Raw genomic sequence first — 6,046 nt, 5'->3', positions numbered from 1 at the left:
TGCACTGTCACAGCCCTGGGAGGAAAGACGGGCTCCCCAGGATGGCGTGAAGGTGGGGGTCTCCCCCACAGCCCTTTGAAGGGTGTCCCCCACCAGGGAGCTGGTGTCTGCCATAGGAAAGGTTCCTGTGATGTTCCCCATCACTGCTTGATAGCGACTGGGTTTTCCTGGCAGCTTCTTTACTGCGTTTAAAAACGCAGGACTGACAAGATGTGTCCACGACCATAAAAGCCAGAATTTGTTTATCCAAGTGCCTGAAATGCTTGACTTCCTCAAGTGGCACGGATCCACTGAAAAAGTAGAGATCAGTTCCACAAAACAGCAACCTTATAGCCAACTATTTTTCAAACAGCAAATAGATCTCTTCCACGAGGAAAAAAAACCAGATAACCCTCCCTCATTAATATTAGTAAGAATTTACTCCGTTAGCTGGTATCTTTATTGTGTTCTGGAAAGAAAAGTTATTCAGGGCATCTCACCTGCCAATGTTGAAATGCTGTCCTGTCAGGTGTGAAAAGTCTGTGTCAAGTAACACATGCAAACCATAAGATGTGTATGAGAACATTCTGTGAATTTTAACCCGTTGTGACTTACTTTCTGTGACGTATAGTAGTGTGAAAAAGCAAATCCCTGTGGAAGCAAATATTTATAATAAAATATGAACAAAATTACAGAAACCAGTGAATTTTTATGGTTCTCAGTTTTCTTCCTCATCTTGCTGCCCAGCTTGGTTGATTAGGACATTTAAAGCCTGGACTACATGTATCTATGTTTTGACCTTCCTGGGTCAGAAAAATCTAGACCTTTGGATATCTTCTTGGCCCCTAATAAACATTCTAGTTTCACTTAATACATTAAAAATGTTGGCACTGAAGAAAATAATAATTGATTCTCTCTTCTTTAAATGCGACACATTGTTAGAAACTTTGGACACAATTCCATCTTTGTGAGACCCTTATTGTTCAGATCTCCAGGTGAGAAATGCAAATTTATCTTTTTCACTGTAAAATAAATCCACGTTCTGCAAGTAATAATTAAAAAAGAAGTAATTTTTACTGATGGGAACTCATCATTGCAGATTTGAAAGCACTAGCCAATGTTCTAGTATCTCCCACCATCTCTTTCTTCTTCCCGAGCAGAAATATCCCCCACACCCTCCACTTTCATGTCTACCCTGACTCTCAGTGATACAGCCTTATTAAATTCATGCCCTTATGCAGTTCTCAGTGAATATCTACCCACATATATTTCACCATTATAAAAAATGGTAGTGATCTGCTGGTTGACATTAAGAGTATCAAGTACTTTTACTAAATGTGTGATATAACAAAAATTCAGCCCTTTTACTGTGTTTTCCTCCATCCAGAATGTTTGCTATTAATTCAGTGTAGTTTTTCTGAAGTAAATAGGCAGAACTGCTTTTTTTACTGCAGGCAGACAGAACTGTTTTTTTTTTGTTTTGTTTTGTTCTGTCATGCCACTTGAAGCCAGGTTAAACTTCACTAGCGTAAACTGAATTTTATAAAAAACTTTTCATGGCTACATTATGGATTTGTACTGATAAAATGACCCTTCAGGACACTGTGTCGAGATAAAGGGTCAGAGTAGACAGGACTGCAGTGCCTCACCTCTATTGTTGGACCTGGAGGGCTCCTGTGAAGAAACCTGTGTATATTGGCAAGACAGATGGATCCATCCACGGATGGATGGCCCACCTCAACAGATAGGTCTAGACAAAGCCAAAGACACTAAGCAATGCACGTACTGGAACAATTTGAGATACTTTATTTTACTAGTCTTTTAGGTAATTGCACATATACATACCCACAAACATATACCTATATATGTATGTTTTTGCATGTATGTATTTGGCAACTGCTATTGTTACTGTTAATGTTTTTTAAACAGAATCCTTTTCATTTACACAAATCAGCCAGAATGTGGTACTAGCTCTCTGGTTAGACTACTGCCATTTAAATTTGGCTTTACTGCAGTTAGCAGTTGTCTTCCTGCTCCTTATTCTTCATTTCCTCAATGCTGAAAGCTACTATCAGCATTTGTAATTTAAGTGCAGCTACCAGTATATTTTTGTTGATTTGCTTTTACTAATTATTTAGTCTCTTATCAATCTCATTTCTGTACTCATAGGTTACCCTGAGATTAATTCCTCAAACACTGTCTAAAGCAATGCAATTATAATGGTGCAGCAATATTCAAGCATAGATTACAGATTCTGTTGCTAGGCCAAATTTTTATATCCTGTTGAGAATGTGCCCTAGGCATACAGTCTAAGAATAGCAAAAGCCATGTATGATTAGAGTCAGGGAGTGTTTATGTGCAGACAAGTTCATAAACATTTGATTATATAATATATAATATATAATTATAGTAATCTATTAATTATATAAGGGTTAGCCCAATACACATTTTTCATTTGGACTTTATAAATGCGTTAATAGGCAAGAAACAAAAGCATTTGCAAGCATTCAGATTTTAAACTCAGGTTATTTATTAGAAGATAATACTGAAAAAATAAATTGGAAACAGAGTGTGACCTTGAATGGGAGTCCAGTATCTGCAGTGATCTGCAGGCTTACCCACCGGCTTTGTGCATTCTGCCTTCTACATGCATTGAACATGCATTGAATAGGGACTGTGAATGTCGGCAAGCCATTTGAAGAAATTCTTCTGAAAGCAGGTCATCTGGAGAGAACATAAACACTGTCAAATGGTATCACAGGTTTCTTATCACATTAAAAAGCCTTTGATCAGCTCTGCTGTCAAATATTTTTTTAAAAAAGAAAGCATTAAGATCTTGCTAGAACCTCAGCATTAAATGTTAGTATGTTCATATTAGCCAGTATAGTATTCTATTTTAGGAAGTGTGAAAACACAGGAGGAAAATAAAAGAGGTCATATTCAATAATAAGGACCTAAAATCATCAGAAAACAAAAATTCTCTGTTGGAACCTTCACATTTCAAGACTGTGCGAAAAATTGATGTGTATCCCCAGGAGTGTTTCAAATGAAGAAAAAATGGTGTTATACTTGAGATTGATTACACTTTATCCATCAATAATTTATGTGTACTACAGAGCAGAATTAGTGTAAAATATGATCTAAGATTCATTTCTGTAAGCAAACTAGAGGCAAAGCAGACAATGAGCTGCCTGCTAGTTTAATATGCTCAGCTGAGAACTGTAAATATTAGAATGGATATTTTTTAGCATCAGAGAAGGAGTTCTTCCAACAAAAGACAACTATATGGATAGTGTTGAGATTGTGCATGGAACCATTTCTATGGAACATTTTTCTTCAGAGAAACAACTGTAGAAGGATAGAAAATGGAAAGAAAAAGAAGGAACATGGAACAGAAAAAAAGATAATGCAATTGCTTACCCACAGCACTGAATAACAATTAAGAACCAAACTGGAAGTGAACTCCAGGGAATACTAGCTGTAGGGTGGAGGCTGTCTGGGATGATAATAATCCTTACTATACCAGAGAAACCTGGAAGGTATAGTAGGTGTTATAGCATCTGAAAAGACATTTCTAAAGAAGGGATGTGACACTGCCAAAGGTAACTGGCCATATCTTCTGTGCTAAAAAGGTGCATTTTTGCAATGCTATGAACTATACATAATAGTTACAGATAAAATCTTGGTTGAAACAAGGCACCCATCAATTTTTACTGCAAGTCAACACTGCACATTGCCATCTCTGTTCCTGAAAGTCTTCTACTGTAGATCTGTTGACCTGTGCACTTGAGAACTTAGACAAGAAGAAAATGTAAGGAACAAGTGACAATTTATATCTATAGCGCTGCAAAGGGGATTGATAATCCCTTTCTTATAGCCAAAAGCATTAGAGGAACAGAAACACATGGAGGAAACAACACAAATTATTTCAGCAGAATAATTCTGCTACTTTCTTAAAAATATAAAACACATTTCATTATAAGCACAGTAAATCTTGGAATGCTGGGCTAGACTTACTAGAAATGTAAGAAAACAAAAAATCAAGCCTTGGCTATTACTGTTGAATTTGAGCTAGAAGGGAAATGACGGTTTCATTTGGTCTTGGTACTTTGCTGGTGGAAAGTGAAGCTCCAGTGAAGGAGAGGCAACTAAACTGATTTTCCTCAGCTGAGGGTCTGACCCACTAGTTTGTAAGGTGTGAGCTTTCACAGCCCATTGTATATAACAAATATGTTTCAGTTCTTTTGTTACTGATCTATTTGCTTCCATGGCTTGAGTACTACAGACACTTGTGTCTCTGTTCCACAGTTTGCATGAAGCAAATGGTAGCAGTACCAGTAAATGGTGGAGAAAGAGACTGAAAATAAGCTCAAGCAGTATTGTGTACCTAATGCAGGTAAGGTGTTTGTAACGTTGGCATCAAACAATACCTGCTGAATGAATGAGAGGAAGTTTTGCTGTAGCTAGGGAGACGTAAACTCAGTAAAATATTGACATGTGGTTTAGCCAGGTAATGTATTGTTTATCATAATGTTTGATATATATTTAAATATAGAAGTAATAAAACCTGTACTTAAAGAGGATGTGATGGCATTCCTTCATGATATAATCTGTTCTGTATACAGATGGCATTTCATATGATTACAAAAACATGATGTGCTTTTTCTTTACAGTGTACTTCCTTTAGGACACATTACCCTTTATTCAGCATGCCTGCACACTGCTTGTGTTTCTAGATGTTGCTTTAATGTTACTGAGCTCTGATGAGCAAGTCAGTCATTTGAAAAATTCCTCCACTGACAGAATAAGGAATGATAAAGGATATGTTAATGATGTTAATGATGTTTGCTATTTACACCATGGCATTGTACAAAGATATCTTTTATGTCCCCTGAATAGATGTGCTCTTCCTACAGGTTGCAAATCTAGTGTTTCAATATGGTATAGCAGTTTTAATTTCACCCTTGTGTGGAAGTACATTTCATATTATATATGAACATGGAAATGTTTTTGAAGTTTAGAAAGAATCTTAATTTTAAGTATCCTTTATTTGTACTACTCATGTTGTTTAGAAGTACGTAACAATCATTTGAATGTGTCTGTATAGATATTTGTGTTGGAAATAAAATAATCATAGTTAGCATATAATTAAGACCTAGTTCTGCAGAGATGAAGACCTCTTTTAGAATGTCATTAAGAATTACTATCTTTATTTTACAGATAGGAAAAAGTGAGGCAAATGTGTACTGACCACTGGTCACACAAGAAGTCACTGACAGAGCTGGAAAAGAACATAAGTCCACTGACCTATAACTTGGTGTCCTGTACTTTTCCCATAGGCTAAGAGAAATTCAGTTCCCAATGATCAGGCATTCATATTTCCCAGTTTACAGTGTGGGAAGGGCACTAGGAACAAATTCCTCTCAATTAAACTATTAATAGAATGGGATGAGGAGGTGAATGTATTCACACACTTAATATTGACACTCAAATGCTCCAGCTAGGAACTTACACTCCTTCTACAGTTATCTGACTCTCTACTGACTGTATATAGAGCCTGAAGAGCTACTTCCCTAACTTAGTCTCCCAAGTTGCATACTGAAAGCTATAAGGAAGAACATCCTCCAAATTGTTTAAACAATACGATTTTACTTTTTACATTGCTTCTGTATTTAGGCTAAATATTAATTTAAGCTTAGGAATGATTTGATGTGTAAATAAATAAACTGCTGTAAGAGTCACAGCTTTTCTCCTCAGCAAGGCTATGAAAGGCTGGCCTGGCCTCCACTGGCATCTCCTGACTTTCTCATGTTAATCATCCATGAAGTTCAAACACCATTCAGAAAAGGGATCAACATCTTTCTGAAGCAGCTTTGGACTTTCTTTATTCAAAAGGGCAGCTAGAACTATAATTAGGTGCAGCTAGTCTTCATTATTTAGCTCTTTTATTATTTATGTCTTCAACCCACATTGCTTGTGAACCTCTCATCTTGTTCTGGCAGAGATGGGAGTCTGACTGTTGCTCTACTTGCTTTCATGAGCTCCAAGTGACACAGCAATCACTGTG

The sequence above is a fragment of the Apteryx mantelli genome, chromosome 2 (genome assembly GCF_036417845.1).
Source record: "Apteryx mantelli isolate bAptMan1 chromosome 2, bAptMan1.hap1, whole genome shotgun sequence".
Taxonomy (NCBI): domain Eukaryota; kingdom Metazoa; phylum Chordata; class Aves; order Apterygiformes; family Apterygidae; genus Apteryx; species Apteryx mantelli.
Note: the sequence above shows the minus strand (reverse complement) of the source record.